Genomic DNA, 17,784 nt, shown 5'->3' with positions numbered 1-17,784 from the left:
GCAAAAAACAAAAGAAAATAAATAATGCAGAAAACAAAACAAAAAAACAACAATAAGTATTTTATTGTAAGTAGAAACAAAATAAAATAAATAAAGCAAGAAAGAAAAAAAAGTGTTTTCAAATTTGAAAAGTAATGGCACTAACATAAAGTTTATAATTTTCCTACAACTAAAAGCAAAAAGAATTAAAAAATAAAGCAAAAAACAAAAGAAAATAAATAATGCAGAAAACAAAACAAAAAAACTGGAAAAAAATAAAAATAGCAACAATATGTAAGAAAAACAAAAAGACAAAAAAAGTGCCTCCTACTGGCCCCCCACGGCCTGAATACGACTTGAAACCCTACTATGGGCCAGGATTCAGGCCTGCAGTAGGCCCAGAAGGCCCATCAGGCAAAGCAGTAGCAAGTAGGCCCGTAAGCCTGCAGTGGAGAGGAGCTCGAGAGGGGTGCGGTAGTGGGGCTTATAAACCACTGCGTGCCCCTCTCAACTAGCGAGGTGGGACTAAACTTTGGCCGCGACGCGGGCAGCACAGGGGCCTTTGGTCCCGGTTGGTGGCTCCAACCGGGACTAAAGGGGGTGTATTGGTACCGGTTCGTGGCCCCAACCGGTACCAATGCCCACCCTTTAGTCCCGGTTGGTGCCTCCAACCGGGACCAAAGGCCGCCGCTTCCCGCCCTTTGGGCTGCTGAAAAGAGGCCTTTGGTCTCGGTTGGTGGCTTCAACCGGGACTAAAGGGGGCATTAGTCCCGGTTGGAGCCACCAACCGGGACCAATGCTCTTGCTATATATACAGGACTTAGCAGTTTTCGCCAAAATCCATCTCTTTCTTCTCGCCCTGACGCCTCTGCTCCTCGTCGCCGTCGCCACCGAGCCCTGCCCCGACGCCGTCAGGCTGGTCCAGCTCGCCGTCGCCGCCGCCGAGCCACTGCCCCGACACCATCGTCGTCGCCCCGCGCGCCACCGGCCGTTCCCCGACCCCGTCGCCGTCGCCGCGCGTGCCGCCCCTTCCCCGACCCCGTCGTCGTCGCCGCGCGCGCCGCCCCTTCCCCGACCCCGTCGCTGTCGCCGCGCGCGCCGCCCCTTTCCCAACCCCGTCGCCGTCGCCCCGACCACACGCCGCCGCCTTCGGTCCGGCCGCCGGCGCCCTTTCCTCTTTTTTTATATATGCAGAAGTTTATATATGCAAAAATTTATACATATATGCAAGTATATATGTATTTTTTTTGCATTTTTTTGTGTATATGTGTTTTTATGTGTATATATGTGTACATGTTCATAGTATTTTTTTTCATAAGTGTATTTTTTTTGTTCATTGCATTTTTTCATATATATAATGTATATATGTATGTGGTAGCTATATATATGATGAATGGATGTGGCTATATATGTATGTATGAATATAATGTTCATAGCATTTTTTTGTTTATATATGTTTTTTCATATATGTATTAATTTTATATTTAGGTTGTTAGTAGATATCGATTTTAGGTTAGTGCATTTTAGGTTAGTGTAGAGGAGAAAGTAAAATAAGGAAAAGGAAGAAAAGAGGAAGAAGGAAGGAAGAAGGAAGAAGGAAGAAGAAGAAGAAAAAGAATGAGAGGAAAAAGGAAAATAAGAAGAGGAAGAAAGGAGAAAAAGAAGAGAGGAAGAAGAGGAGAAATAAATAAGAAGAGGAAAAAGAAGAAAAATAAGAGGAGAAGAATAAAGGAATAGAGGAGAAGAAGAAAAAATAGAAGAAAAGAAATTCTATTTTTTCTTCTTCTCCTCTATTCCTTTCTTCTTCTCCTCTTTTTCTTCTTCTTTTTCTTCTTCTTCTTCTTCCTTCTTCTTTCTTCCTCTTTTCTTCCTTTTCCTTAATTATTTTCCTTTCTCGAGGGAGAAGAAGAGAAAGAAGAGTAGAAGAAGAAAGAAAGGAATAGAGGAGAAAGAAGAAACTTCAACACGAGGGGGTGGTACCGATACCCCCTCCCCGATAACATTATTTTTCCATGTATATGTATGTCACGTCGTTGTCGATATAACCCCCTCTAGATAACTTCGACATGAGGGGCGGTCGATATATATACCCCCTCTCGACCGTGATAACTTATACAACGGCAGCACCCCCCGGCCCTCGGCCCTCTTGCTCGACCAAAACTCTCGAGGACACCCAAACCCTAGAGAGAAAACGATGTTGGTCTCCTACCCCCTCCCGCCGCGCCCCTACCCGACAAATTAACTCTCTCAAGGCCACCCAAATTTACCAAGTTAAAAGAGCGTTGTCGTCGAGGCCACCCCAAAGCCTTGAAGCGTTGTGTCGAGGCGACCCCAAACCCTAGAGAAGCAGCGTCGAGGCCACTAACATGATTCCTTATTGTGATTAGCTAGCTAGTTCTACGTTTGACACTAATATATATATATATATATATATATATATATATATATATATATATATATATATATATATATATATATATATATATATATATATCCATTTGTACCATGTTTGAATAATAATTGGCATGTTGTAAATATTTGCAGAAACTATGGAGCACTCCCGAGACGAAGAAACAGAAGCGATGTTGGGGGAGATAATCGCAAATGGAAGTGATGATGTTGCGTCATTTCTCCTCGACACCGATGGTCAGCTGGATGAAGAACAGGGCTATGTTCATGATGGCTTCGGCCCATTAATGCCGGTACAAGAAGAGGACTATGTTCATGATGGCCCCGGTGACACAATGGAGGTACAAGAAGGAGACCGTGCTGACTGCTCCGGTGACCGAACCGAGTCCGGCCAGGTATATATATACTAGTTAAGCCCGTGCTGACTAGTTAATTGATGCTTCCATTGTTTTGGTATATGTACACATATTAATTACTCTCGTCTTTCTTCCTTATAATTTCTAGCCCTCCGGATCGAGCACAACTTCAGTAAGGAGATGAGGCCCGAAGAAAAAGTTGAGCTCGGATGAAAAGTTTGAGATCATAGAAATCGCGCCCGACGGCGAACCGATTGAACCCATCCGGACAAGGAAGGCATTTTCTGCTCAGCGCGGGGTTCTTGTTAGGGACAAGATCCCGATCAGCATCTAACAATGGTATAAGCCTAAGGAGGAAGACCCTGAGGTGTCTTATGTCAATGATATGCAGAAAGAAGATCTTTGGACTGAGCTGAAGGCAAATTTCACCCTACCGCCAGAGGAGGATCCGGAGAATCCAGTTAAAGAGCAATTAATCAAGTCTTGTGCTCTTAAGAAGATGGAACCCTAATGAGGAGGTGGAGGAAAGAGCTGAACCAGTTTGTCGAAAAAAAGACACCATAATTCATCGGCAAATATGAGAAGATCAAAGATCACTGGCCCGCATTTGTGGCCCACAAGACATCAGAAAAGAGTAAGAAGATGTCGGCGGGAAACAAGGAAAATGCTGCGAAGAAGAAGCTTCACCATCGCACGGGGTCAGGTGGCTACCTCAAAGCCCGAACTAAGTGGACCAAGCCTGAGCATGATCTGCTTGAAAAAGGGATCGAACCAGAGACAATGTACTGGCCACACCGTTGCCGGACCTGGTTCTTCGGGGCTGGTGGAACCTTGGACCCTGTACCAGGGAAGTGCCAGTGGACGGACGAGCAACTAGAAATACCAGTCAAGAACCTTCGACACTATATCACTGCAGCGCAGCGAGGGACGTTCCTTCCAAACAGGGAGAAGGATGAGCTCACAATGGCCCTTGGGAATCCTGAGCACCCTGGACGGACACGAGGCACGCCAGGCTCCATTCTGTGGAAGGTTGGTTTTCCGGACGCAGGGGGTTACAAAACCCATGAGAGGAGGAAGAAACTGGAGCAGGACCAACTGCAGGCGCTGCCTGGAAGGGTAATGGGGCTAGAGGATCGAGAAGAGGAACGAGAAGCAGCAGATCGCAACAAACGACCTGCCGAAGCTTCCCCCGAAGCTACCCCGCCATCTCAGCGGAGAAGCAGCGTGGCTTCCACCGAGCTGCTTCAGCCGGAGCATGTCTTGACGGCTCCTGCCAGCTATCCCGTGGATGGTATCACGGAGTCTCAAAGTTGCCACATTATGGCGCGATGGATGACTTTGAAGGTCAAGGCGGCTGTTGGCCAAGTTTATCCTAGTGGACCCGACACAACTTATCACTGCCAGCCGATTCTAGAAGGATATGCTAAGGTGATGGTGGATGAAATAACGAAGGGATTTGAGGACCTCCCGCTTGACCACCCTACCGGTGAAGGGGAGACTAGGCTGGATTCTGCTCTGAAGACTCCATGCCTATGGCGGAAGGAGCTCATCAACCTTTCGAAATGGATGCCTCCGCCTCCTCCTCCTTCTCCGGCGAGTCAGGGCACTTCACCTCCTCCACCGCCTCCTCCTCCGGCGAGTGACGATCAGGGCACGCGTGGCGGCACTCCGCCTCCTTCTCCGGCGCGTGGCGGCACTCCGCCTCCTTCTCCGCCTGCATCGGCGCTCCCGAGCAGCCAGCAGCCTCCTCCTTCTCTGCCTCGCCAGCAAGGGCGAAAGAGACCCGCCGCTGCCCCGGCTGCTCCGCCGCGTTGTACTCCTTCTCCTCCGCCTCGTAAGCAAGCACGAAAGAAGACAGACGCCGCAGTCGCTCCGTCTGCTCCGGTGTCTAGCAGCACAACCAGAGGCGGGAGGCAATAGAAATACGATCCATCATCTCTCAAGCCTCTAGAGAAGTTACCGTACGAGAGGTCCGAGGAGGAAAACAATACGATTGCGCGGACCCACGTGAAGGACTTCTTTGAAGGGGTGAAAGCAAAGAGACATCCACCTCCGGAGGAGAAGGTAGATCCGGTGAAAGCAAAGCGCACTATCGATGCCCTGAGGAAACCACCAAAGTCTCCGCCGAGAACCAACTATGAGCGCATTACTGAACAGACATATCTCCAAGCCAAGCGGTCGGGAACTACTGTCAGTGATAAAAGGTTAAAAGAATGAGCAAAGGGGAAAAAAATTGCCCAGCTCGGCGAACAAGCACAACAATCGTGCCCCCCGCTTAATGTGTCTAATGCTCCGGGGACGGTGCCCGGTTATGGCAATCTTGAAGATTACCTGCCTGACGATGCACTTCCTGATTTCATGGAGGTGGACGAACACAGATACGAGTACGGGAAGCCTCTCGTCAAAGATGAAAAATCTCTGACAACAATGATGCGAAGATTTCATAGTTGGTATATGAAAACCTGCAGAGAGTCTGAGGGAACGAACAGTTTGTATCTGAACATTAAAGAGGAGCACGACCTCGTTTCAAATGATCTGTTGTGTGTTCCATTTGAGGAGTTCTTCGAGTTCTTCAATCAAAAGGCCCTCGATAAATTAATGGTCTTTTGCTACTGCCTGTAAGTACTATTTCTATCATTAAGTCTCTATATATAGCTCGGCTCGTTCATTGCATGTATTTATAATTAATTATCCTCAATATATTATGCAGATTGAAGATCGTCGAGTGTAAAAAACAAGAAATTTATGATATTGGGTTCATTAACACAAATATCATAGATGTATTTCTGGTTGAAAAGAACGTCAAAGAGGCCGAGGACAACTTGCTACAATCGTTGATCAAAAATCAAAACAAACATACCATACTCTTTCCTTACAACGGCCCGTGAGTGTTACTGTCGTGTGCATATTCGCTTTCCCTTATTACTCAAGCGAGGTTATAGTAATGTAATTGATGAGTTATGCATGCGTGCACAGGTACCACTATATTCTTCTGGAGATTAAGCTTGGGCATGGACTAGTAACCGTCTTAGACTCGAGACGGAAAGATCCCAAAACCTATGCGGACATCACTGAAATGCTCAGCAAGTAAGTTCAATCGATCATTATCGCACCATATCGGCAACTTTTTGTTCATTTCCTGATATCTCAAGTAATAATAATTATTTTCTTTGTCTTGCAGGGTTTGGAAACAGTTCACCGCAGAAGCTCCGGGACTGCCGAAGGAGCTGCGATATACATACCCGAAAGTAAGTACTACTGGCTAGCTAGTTGCGCGCATCTCCCGTTGATTCTATAGCTATACTTTCATCAATGCCATTTATAATGCTTCATTATCAGTTTGATTGACCTCTATTTCTCGTAAAGTGCTTGTGGCAGGAGGAAGGGAATGATTTCTGTGGATACTACGTGTGCGAGTTCATCCACACCGCGACTTTGAAAAACAAGCGAGGCTACTCTAGAAGACAATATGAAGTGCGTAAGCAATAATATTCACAATTTCATTTTATTACACCATCATTTCTGTTGAGTTTTATTCATATATATGTATTAATTAACCCCCTTCTTCAAATTAGACGTGGCAGATGCGGGATGAACTCCTAGAACCAGATCGCATGAAAGCAATTCAAGAGGAATTGGCGGGATTCTTTCTTGAACACGTCATCAGTAAAGCCGGAGAATACCATGTGGAAATTGATTTCAAATGCTAGGGGTTTGTGTAATTAAGAGATCTTATACATATTGTACATGTATGTAGCCAGTAGCGTCGGATACATGATACGAAAACTTGTTGTTCGACCAATCTCTTGGAGAAGGAGAGGTCGATCGATCACTTCTCTCGGTATGCATGACGAACTTCTGTACTGAATGGTTCTCTCGATCACTTATGTATATATAGTACGTAGCGTCCACCAAGCACGGACATAAGAGAGGACACTTCTCTCTATTAATTAGCTAGCTAACACAATATATGAAACACCTAAATTAACCCCCAACCCCCCTCCTTTCAAAAAAAACCCCAGCCACTGGAATGCAGACGCGTGGATGCCTTTTGGTCCCAGTTGGAGCCACCAACCGGGACCAAAGGCCCCCAGACTGGGCTCGGCACACAGGGCCACGTGGAGGCACATTGGTCCCGGTTCGTGTTTGAACCGGGACTAATGGGTGGAGGTATTAGTAACGACCCATTAGTCTCGGTTCATGAACCGGGACTAAAGGCCCTTACGAACCGGGACTAATAGGTGTTTTTCTACTAGTGCATCTTCCTCCTCCCGCATCACAATTTCTTTTCCTTCTCTCTGGCTCCACCCCTTCTTACCCATGCGAGAGAGACTGTGTGGTTGCTGCCGCCCCCATCTTGCCCCTGATCTACGGCGAGGTCTTCGGCGTCGCGCTCCTCACCCCGTGTTGCGACGAGTTGTGAGGCAGCAGCTGAAACAACCATGGTGGTGTTGCGACCAACACCATTCCACCGGCGCTAGCAACCAGCAGGCACCGGTGATGGAGAAGGTAGCATGCAGTGCTTCTACGGTGAGTTATTTTTGCTGGAACCGGGCCAGCGAAAAGCTGCAACCAACAGCCGTAGATGTGGAGATAGCGGCCTCCGGTGTTGCAACCGTCGAGTTTGTTTGCTCGAACCGGTCAGGTAAAAGCTGCATCCATGCACAACCAGTGCTGGAACCGGACGACCGACAAGTCGTTTTGCTGGTACAGTCTTTTTGTTGTGCTACAACAGGTAAAAAATTGCTGGATCTGGCGAGATTTTCTTGTCTGCGACCATCTGCAGCGACGCATTTTTGCTAGAACAATTTTTGTTTTTTGCTACCACCAGCGAAATCTTGTTTTTGTTATTAAGTTTTTTTGCCAAACATGGTGGTGGAAGATGCCGTCAGCAGCAAGCAGAGGTGGCGACGGCGGGGTTGCTGCAACTACGACGCCCACATGTTGGAACCAGCCGATGAAGAGATGTAGAACGACAAAAGCTGAATCTTCACAGGCAGCCGTGCTGCAATTCCGACTGCCGCACGGGGCGAGGCGACAAGCCGGCAGTGCGGCTGCACACGCGGCAGTGCTGCAACAGGAAGGCGAGGTGGTTGTCACGCTGGAGATCGGCGGCCATGGGCAGTGGAAAGAAAGGAGGGGGCGCACGACAGTTTGACCTAATGAGGTGGAAGAAGACCAATTCGGGGCTGCATCCAATGGCTAGGAAGGGGGCAATCCGACGGCTAGTGTGCGGTTGGCTGAAATTTGGGCCGGCCGACCGAACCTAATCTATATCTATATCTATACCTACTAATAAAGAAAGATGCGTTTCTCTAATTTTTTCATCCGTTCACCGTCGAAATTTATTTTTCTATCGAGGTGATACTAAATTTTTATGCGTCCTTTTGTTTTTTATTTAAGCACTCTAGATTTTCGTACTTGGGCCGCACACTCTATGGCCCAGCCAAGCCAGCCCACTTATTTGCCAGATCATGAAGCTGCAAAAACTTTATTTGAAGCCCAATGTGGCAGATAGTCAGAGGTTAGCACAGGCCGCCCAAAACTGTGCCGGCCCGTTTCGTTTTCCTTCCAATTTAATTTTACTTTATTTTGTAGCTAAAACTTTTAAAAATTTCTGAATTTTATTCTTTGTTAAAATTTTCGAATGTTCAGAATTACAATATTGTGTACCCGTTTTTATAAATGTTTGGAAAAAATATTTTTTTCTCGTTCTGACTTTTTTTGAAATTCCGGACATATTCATTTTTTTCCCAAAAAATGCTTGTGTTTCCCAAAACTGTTTGGATTTTCAAAAAAAAATATTTTAGAAAATATTCCGAATTGGCAAAATATGCATGTTTTACTAAAATGTTCACAAATTCAAAATATTGTTCGCGTTCAAAAACACATTTTATAAAATTGTTCTGAATGTTCAAAACATATTCCATTTTTAAGTCGGTCACTACTTCAAAAAATGTTTGTGTTTTCATAAAAGTTTCATGTCTTCAGAAAATGCTGCCGTTTCAAATTGTGTTCATGTTTTCTTTCTCAAAATGGACGGAATATTAAAAATATTGTTTGTAATTTCAAAAAATGTTCACTTTTTCAGGAATATTCTGTCTTTCATAATAAAAAAACAAAATGTGCCGGCCCGTTTAGTGTTTCCTTCCAATTTACTTTTTACTTTATTTTTTAAATATTTTTTTTGAAAAAAATTGCAGGTTTTTTTCTAAAATTTTAGAAAAATTTCAGAATTACAATATTGTGCTCCCGTTTTATTAATGTTGATAAAAATATATTTTTCTTGTCTGGATTTTTTGGAAATTCCGGACATATTCAATTTTTTTCCAAAAGATGTTTGTGTTTTCCAAAGTTGTTTGGATTTTCAACAAAAATATATTTTTAGAAATATTGCAAATTCATAAAATATTCATGTTTTATAAAATGTAGACAAATTCAATATATTGTTCGCGCTTAAAAACACATTTTATAAAACTGTTCTGAATGTTCAAAACATGTTCCATTTTTAGAATCCGGTCACTACCTCAAAAAATGCGTGTGTTTTCATAAAAGGTTCATGTCTTCGGAAAATGAGTTTTTTTTTTCAAATTTTGTTCATATTTTTTTCCTCAAAATGGAGGGATATTAAATACATTGTTTGTAATTTCAAAAAAAGTTCACTTTTCCAATATTATTCGGCTATTTATATTAAAAAAATTATAAATATGACGTTGTAGATTGTTCTTAAATATTCACGCTGGCCATTGGATAGCAGTAGGTGTTTGTTGCCGTGGCCAGCAGCGCGTGGTCGAGTATTTAAGGTCATGTGTTCGATTGTTCAACCCTTCATTTTTTGGATTATTACTCGTGTCTTGCAAACAAAGGTCCTTTCGGTGCTTGCCAATAGCTGGTCCAGACGTGATCAGTTGTGCGTTTCGCGCGCTATTTGACGCAGCTAGCATCATATAGTTGCTCCCACACAGATGCCCCGAGAAAAAAGTATACTTATAGATTTTGTTCCGTCCATTCCCCACGTAGTTCCTCCTTTTTGTTGTTTATCCACAACTGGGCTTACCATGAATTTCTTTTCCTGTCACGCTGACAAGCAACAAAAAATTAAGGGCACAAGGGGATTGAACTATGAACCTTCCCTATTGTGTCGACGGACGAAGCCTACTCAACTAGCTTGCAATTATGATAGGAACAGTCCCACATTGGAATTTTATACTAAATCACTCCTGTTTTTATATGTTCCTAACTTCTTTGGAAATAAGAAGGTTGTCTGAGAATACAAAATTTGTCTCAAGAATCATGTGCAGAATGTGGTACTCCACGAATTATTGCTGGAGGCAACTTGCACATGTCAATAAAATACAATATGCTGGTTGGCTATAGCCTATAATTGAAAAAATTATGAGCATGTGCTAATAAAAGAGAATATGCTGGTTTTGCTCTAATTAATAAAAACTGTGGGCATGTGTGCGCAAAAATAGCCGAAGAGAATAAATCCAGATAATGAAGGGACATTCATGCCTGGCTATGCGCTAATTATGCCAATCAAACAAAATTTATGCACTGCCATTAGTAATTCATCTGGTTACATTGTCGTAGAAGAGAGTGGTCAAAGAAACCGTGCCTCGAAGGTCGCCGTGTAACAACCAAATGAGGACGCAATAATAACTCCGAAATGGAGGCGGACCCAGAGAAAAAAAAGACACCAGTTGGATGGTTGCTACCATGCTGACCAATCCCACCACTATCAAGATCTCACGGGCCGCCGATGGCAGGAAGGAGGATAAGTGACAATATAGATCGGACATTGTGTTCACATAGAGGACGTGGAAGGGTGTGTGCGGGGATGTGGGGAATGCTGACATATTATTTTTCTCCCTGTTGCAATGCACGGGCGTATGTGCTACAAGATTTAATTTATGTAGCTCTTTGAAGTATGACCTTTAGTTTTGAAGGATTTATTTTGAAGAAATGGCCGGGGAGGAGGAATTGGAGCTTGCGGAGGGGGGGCAATGGTGGCGAAGGGTGCGGGGAGCGGGAAAGGCCGCGCGGAAATGTCCCTCCCGCCAAATCTCGCGCCGGATAGGGGCTCAGCTCGGGTCGGCCTCCCAGCCCGTGAAGATAGAGGTTGGGGGAGAAGATTTGCCGTGCCCCACAAAAAAATTTGCGGGCCGGGGCGGGATGCGGGGTCTGACCTTTAGTTTTGAAGTATAGCTCGTGACTTTTTATTGTTCGCTATAGCGGTGGTTCGAACAATGCAACAACCGAGTTTGTGAACTTGTTGGACACAAACGCGGTTGACATTGAACAAGCCCCTTTCAAACCATTCGACTATAATGAAACGGACGGCGGCGTGGATGGTCATGGTTGTGCGGACGAATTGGAGGAGATCGAAGCGGAAGCGTTTGAGGAATCGCAAGCAAAGAGTGGGAAAAGCCGAAGATCAAAGAACTACACGATCTTGGAAGATCAAGCTTTGATCCAAGCATGGAGTGCGGTGTCTCTTGATCCATGCACGGGTGCCTCTCAAACCGCCAAGAGATATTGGCAAAGGATCGAAGATCAATACTTCCGCATTATAAAAAAGTATCCCAATAGGACTCCATGCACATTTCGGTCGCTTCAAGGGCGTTGGGAGAATATCAAGCCTATGTGCAGCCGTTGGGTAGCTTGGTTGGAGCAAGTACGCAATGCACCTCCAAATGGCACCGTGGAGTCCGATTATGTGACTTTGTTTTTTCCTTTGTTCAAGTTGTGCATCATCATAATGTATCATGGGAAATGATTGCATCACTTTGTTCACATTTTGTAGGACAAGATTGCTCAATATAGATACAAGGCCATAGAAGCTTCGGAAGGCAGATTCTTCAAATTAGAGCATTGTTGGGAGTTGCTCCAAAAGTGCGATAAGTGAAAGTTGATCGACAGAGAATCCCCACCAAAGAGAGGCTCACTTGCAAACATGGATGAAGATGAAGATGATGATGGCCCAAGAAATTTGCACAAGCCCGATGACGACAAGAAGACTAGAGAGAAGATCAAGAGAGAGTAAGAAGCATCGAGCTTGAGGGAGAAGATTGATGCCATGGTGCAATCAAACAAGTTGATGTTGTTGAAGTCATTGGAGATCAAGAAAGAGTTGGCCGAGAAGAAGGCAAAAGAGAACCAAGAAAAATGGCAAATGCTCAAGGAAGAGGGGCTCCGCAAAGCTGCCATTGAGGAGAGAAAAGCACGCGCCTCCGAAAACAAATCGATGTCATTGTTGCTCGCCGAAGAGAACAAGATCATGTCAATGAACCGCAATGACATGGACGACCTCACCAAAACATCTCATGATATGGCAAGGAGAGAGATCTTGAAGAGGAGAATGGTAGCCTCGGCCGGTCCGTGTTCCAGTTCCGATGATGTTTTCTCCGCTCCATATGGTGGCAATGTGGATGATTTCGGTGCGGGAGTTGGAACAAGCGACGGAGGTGGATTCGATGGCGCCGATGAACTTTAATATGGACTCCATGGCGCGGATTGAAGATCGACCCCCAAGATGATGCCGGACATGGGCGCAAACCTTTTGCATGCCCTCTTTTGCGTAATGAACTTCACTTTTATTTGCGCGCAAACTGTTTATGTCGTTTGAATTTGAACTTTTTGCCAAACCCTATGTCAAATGTGAGATTTACAGTTTTTCTGTTTGCGGGTCTTCGCGGTGGTGCCTGAGCAGAACCCGCAGAAGCCGACCCGTAAAAAAGTATATTCCGCAAATATACTTTTTTACGGATCCATTTGGGGGGTTTGCATCTGTGCCAGCCCGCGCCGGCCCGTAAAAGTAGTTTTGCGCGAACTGCAAATGAGTTTTGCGGGCCGGCGGGATGCGGGGTCCGCTAGAGTTGCTCTAATGGGCAACTAGTTGAAGAGGCGAAGGATCTACTTCCCTGGGTTGCTGGATGCGGCGTTCGGCGAATAAAGTCACACATATATTAACTAGGGAAGGTTGCATGAACACGTTATGTAAAACTTGGCTACATGTCTGTCCGAATTGTGTTAGCTCGGAGGTTACGTCTGGTCTAGTTGTGAACTAGCTATGCCCGCGCGGCGGCACGCCGCGCCCCGTTGATGTGTCGGTATGAAATGCGCTGCGTGATAGTAATGCTAGATTGCTATATTTCTGTTTGTGGCAAAAGAGATGGTTAATCGACCAAATGCATGTTATATTTCATATTGCCAAAGGTTACACTCTCAGTTGCATCCATATAGTCAAAGAATACCAACCAAAGATGGTCAATGCTATCACCATCTTTCATGCTACTCATTAAAAGTGCCTACTATGAAAGGTTCAGGTTATATTCTCTTTTTCAAACATTATCAATGATTTATGAAACATATTTTTTTCTCAGAAAAGGAATATAAACTCGAAACAACTTGCCGCTCCAATAGATTAATTTAATTACAAACTTAATTTTTAAACAGTTCAAGTTCAGAAAAATTAACTTCTTTCCTAGAGATGAATGTATCCGGTGCTCTCAAATCCTAATGCTAATAAAGAGGCATTTTGCAAGTATGGCATAATATCACTAACATGAGCTAGATCCGTTGGTCCAGTATTTATTCTGATATTTCATATAGTCGTGTGTTTCTTTCTTCCTCAAGTGATTGGATTTTTTTTTGAGTTATAGTTTGGATACTCGATGAAAATTGTGGAGCCGCCATTCTAATTTGGGATGCACCTAGCAATTTGTATCTCTTTTTTTTTGTCAAATGACGTTTGTCCGCCATACATGATTAATTAGTGCTGCATGCACTGGTTGGGCGTGAATGGGGTTGATGTGACCACGTGCATGGGAGTAGGAGATGATGTGTCTACATGCATATATATTGGAGATCGTTTTGTTCTCTCGCTGTTTGGTCCAGGCATTTTTCCTTTTTTCCTGCTTGCATGCACTGCATAAAATGAACCAGATTACAAAGAAAGAAAGGCAAACTGACCTAACGGGACCCTACGGTACAGAGAGAGAATACTCGCGGTCACGCAACCGCAGATGGACCACCAAGTCGATCACCACCACACGCGTCGGGCATGAACAGACGGCTCCCCTGTAAATATTCAGGATTCGAGCGGCGGTTCATGTGCGCACTGCCTGACGACAAGGTCGACGACCCAATGATTTGCTCGACGTGCTGATGTTGCGGCGGCGCAACCGCAGCCTGCCTGGGGATAGGTGTGGGCGAGTGGAGCTGCCCTTCAATCTGAACCTGCCGGACTCCTTGACTGCTGACGACATGGACTGGTGCTGCGACACTCCGCTTCGTCTCTAATGGACTTTCACGCCGGTACTTGAGCTAGGTGTGTCGGAATGCGGCGACGATGCCGCGACAGTGCTTGACGGCGTTGAGGGCGATGTAGCACCCAAGCAGCTCCTCGAGACCCGCAGCGACGGCCAGGCGTTGTCGTTGGCCGCGATCATATATAGCGACCATGATGCTCGCCGGGAAGTCATCCTCCGGGTCCGCGGACTCCTTCGCCACCACGAGGCTGTCCTGCAGCTAGAGCCGACGCCTCACGCCATCACGGGTCGCCTCTGTAGCATGGTAGTCGCCACCGGAGTCTGTGCTTCAGCAAGTGTCCTCCCCTTCAGCCCGCCATTGCGCCCTGGCCGTTGTCGACGACGCCGATGGTATGAAGAATCGACAGGCAAATCTTTGATCATGCTACAAAAACATAACTCCTGCACAAAATAAGAAAACAAACACGTAGCACTCAATAATCACGCAAGAAAAGAAAAAAATATCTCAGAAGCAAACAACTAGACCAAACTAACCACGATCTGCATGGCGAGCAGAACGACCACCGGCATGCCAAGCTCGTCGCGATGAGTGAACGTCGGATAGTTGATCATCGACGCACCCTCTGTCATTAACGCAGCAGAACCTCGAGCTACAGGACGCCTTGCACCGGGTTACGCACCCGATTAATGACGGCTGCTTGAACCCCAGAAGGACGACGCGAAGTCGCAAATACGCTCAATCCCGGGCAGAAGCAGGATGAACCGTAAGCCAGCAGGTCCACCGTCACTACTGCCTCTGTTCCTCCCACCATCGCCCTATGCCTCCATGGTAGCCTGCACCGTCCTAGTCTCCTAGCCAAAGCGCCTGAAGATCCATGGCCCATGGGCGTATATCGACAGGCGATAGCCATGGGGATCTGTAGCGACCTGGCCGCGGCAGCAAGCCCCTCCGCGGCGTGGGCCTTCGTGAGAAACAACCAGGCCACACATGCACGCGACCACCGAAGGAACCGTACACAGCCAGGTCAACGTGACAGTATGGCCCACACGAAAAATTGCTAAGGGCGCCCATCGAGTCGCGATCCACGTTAACAAAATTTTGATCGAGAATTTACAGCTACCGGGTAGTTGTACACGCCGGTGTCCCAATTAAATACACGTGCCTGCACTCGGTAAGCTAGCAGGTCGCGGTCAAACAAGTGGGTAAGTGTCAGCGCAAAATCGTCCTCATAAATAGAGGCTTGGGTACTAGGAATAAAATATCAAATATTTCCTCTAAAAAATATTCATCGACATGACTGCACGAGCCCCCTTACCTATACTAGCCTGTTACAAACGCACAATAATCCTACAACTACTGACGCACGTTTTAAGGATCCTTCTAACTAATTTTCTTCCCCTGAAAATGCTACCGCGATGCTACACGCCAACCGGCGGATAACTGAGAGAAAAATGATCACCTCTCTCATCATTGGATGGACCCGGTACAGGGCCGGTCCTGAGATTTTGGGGGCCCGGGGCGAAACTACGAAGGGCCCTTGGTATAAATGCCTAATTAATAATCATCATATGTACATATAATTTATATTAAAGATAATAATTAAGTGCATCCAAAATGATTGTGCATATCAGATAATGTATTACATATTAACTTCAAAATTTTCTCCTAACATTCTGAGTTATAAAATCACTAACGACAATATCAATATCAATTTCATCAAGCAAAAATTCCCGGATGCATAAAGTTGCCAAGTCATTTAACCTCTCTTGCGACATTGTAGATCTCAAGTAGTTCTTCAACAACTTCAACTTCAAAAAACTTCTTTCAGCTAATGCCACAGTAACAGGCATAGTAAAGAAAATCCGGTATTTAGTGTTTTCTTCTTCCCTTTTAGGCCCCTTTTCCACTAATATGTCCCTCGCTTTGTTATCAAGATTACCCTAATTGCTTGGACCATAAATATCCACACTAATTGGTTCCTCATCAACACTAGTAGATCCTGCCGCAGATGAATTAAATATGGACTCATGGTTACTCACATTGCTATCATCCATGTTGACGTCAACATTGCCTTCTGTAGGAGTATGACCATCATTTTCCGGATTGCCATCAGTCCGGTCACCCGCAAGAACTATCGCCAAGTCGTCTGAATTACTTGGCGTGCTCGTATCTCTCTTATAATATTTAAAAAGAGATCCGCTCAATGCTTCTTTCTCCTCACCTGCCTCCTTCTTCTTCTTTCTTTTATGACTTCCAGATGAATACTTTCTACCTGTACTCGACATGACCCTGCTGAAATTGAAAGGAACAATTCACTTTTAAAATTAGCGCAAAGCTAATTAAAATATTAGATTAAGTACAAAAGATCATGTAATATAATGAGAATCTGTTAGGGCATGGTATACTACCTTCTCTCTGCAATCTAATCTGGCAACGTGGGTGCAATGATTCGAGAGAAGAGAAATTGATTGAGAAATTGTTCCATTGATTGAGAAATTGGGAATCAGGATTAGAAAGAAAAGAAATTGGACCAAGATCATGCGAGGGAAGAGAGCGCACGGAGACATACTTGTTCGGTCGAAGAGATGAGAGATCCTGCTGCTGGCCTGCTGCAGTCGTCACGTCGTTCGTTCGTAAGGAGGAGAGTCGAAGAGATTAGACGAACAGGAACAACGGAACAGGAAAAAGGCAGGGAACGACCGATCCTAATCTTTTTTTTTTTGAGGAAAGACCGATGCTAATTCCTAAGTTACAGGAAATCAATCCAACGAGGCAATGATTCCTTTTCCTCTCCGATCTGCAGTTCTCCACGACTCCACGTGAGTACGTGCAAACATGGGCCAGGCCCAACGTATTTACTTTCCTAGGCTAGCACGCGAAGCTGAGCGAGGCGCTGATAGAATTTTTTCTGTCGAAGCTTGTATGTATACCTACGTACGTATACCTGGGAGGGGGGGCCCTGGCTTTTGGGGGCCCGGGGCGGCCGACCCGTTCGCCCCTCCCCAGGACCGGCCCTGACCCAGTAATGACCTTTGCAACAAGAGCGGTGTTACAGTATTTTCCGTAACAGAGATCTTCTTGCATGATCATTTTTTTTCGAGATTTTTTGTTTTGAGGCTGAAACAGGGCCCTTTTGCCACAAGATTGCCACAAGAGGCTTGTTGCAGTTGCAACATGCCCTTTGTTGCAAAACAAAAAATCTCCGGTCGATCATTTTCTCCGGCAAGCCATCGCGGCCAGTCCACCATCTTTCAACCGCTTGTGCTTGAAGTGAGAACCGCATGAGCAGTGCCACCGCCGCTGGCGACCACCACAAAAACTCGTGCACACCGCCGTCCCAAGTTCTCTGTTATGGCTGTCGCCGAGCGCAACTATGACTGGCTTCCTCCCTCCGTTAGCCGGCGCCTCCTCCTCAGATCCTACGAACCTCACCTTGCTCGGATCCGATGGAGTCCGGTGAAATTCGACGACCAGACTCGTGCCTCATTCACGTCCGATGCCGCAACGACTTCGACCTCCTCACCTTGCTCGAATCAGATGGAGTCCGGTGAAATTCGACGACCAGACTCGTGCCTCATTCACCTCCGATGCCGCAACCACTTCAACTTACCGTGTCGCCCGTCGGCCCGCGGCAACCGTTGTGAGATCCAGTGTGCTAGCCGGCGAAAAGTGGTTGTGGTCGTCGCCACGTTGTAAGGACGCCGCCACGGGATCCAGCCTCCGCCGCACGTGGTTGGTATGCAACAGAGGGGTGGTTGTGGTCCAG

This window comes from Triticum dicoccoides, chromosome 4B (genome assembly GCF_002162155.2).
Source record: "Triticum dicoccoides isolate Atlit2015 ecotype Zavitan chromosome 4B, WEW_v2.0, whole genome shotgun sequence".
NCBI lineage: Eukaryota > Viridiplantae > Streptophyta > Magnoliopsida > Poales > Poaceae > Triticum > Triticum dicoccoides.
The sequence above is the reverse complement of the archived record's forward strand: the minus strand, read 5'-3'. Positions refer to the sequence as shown.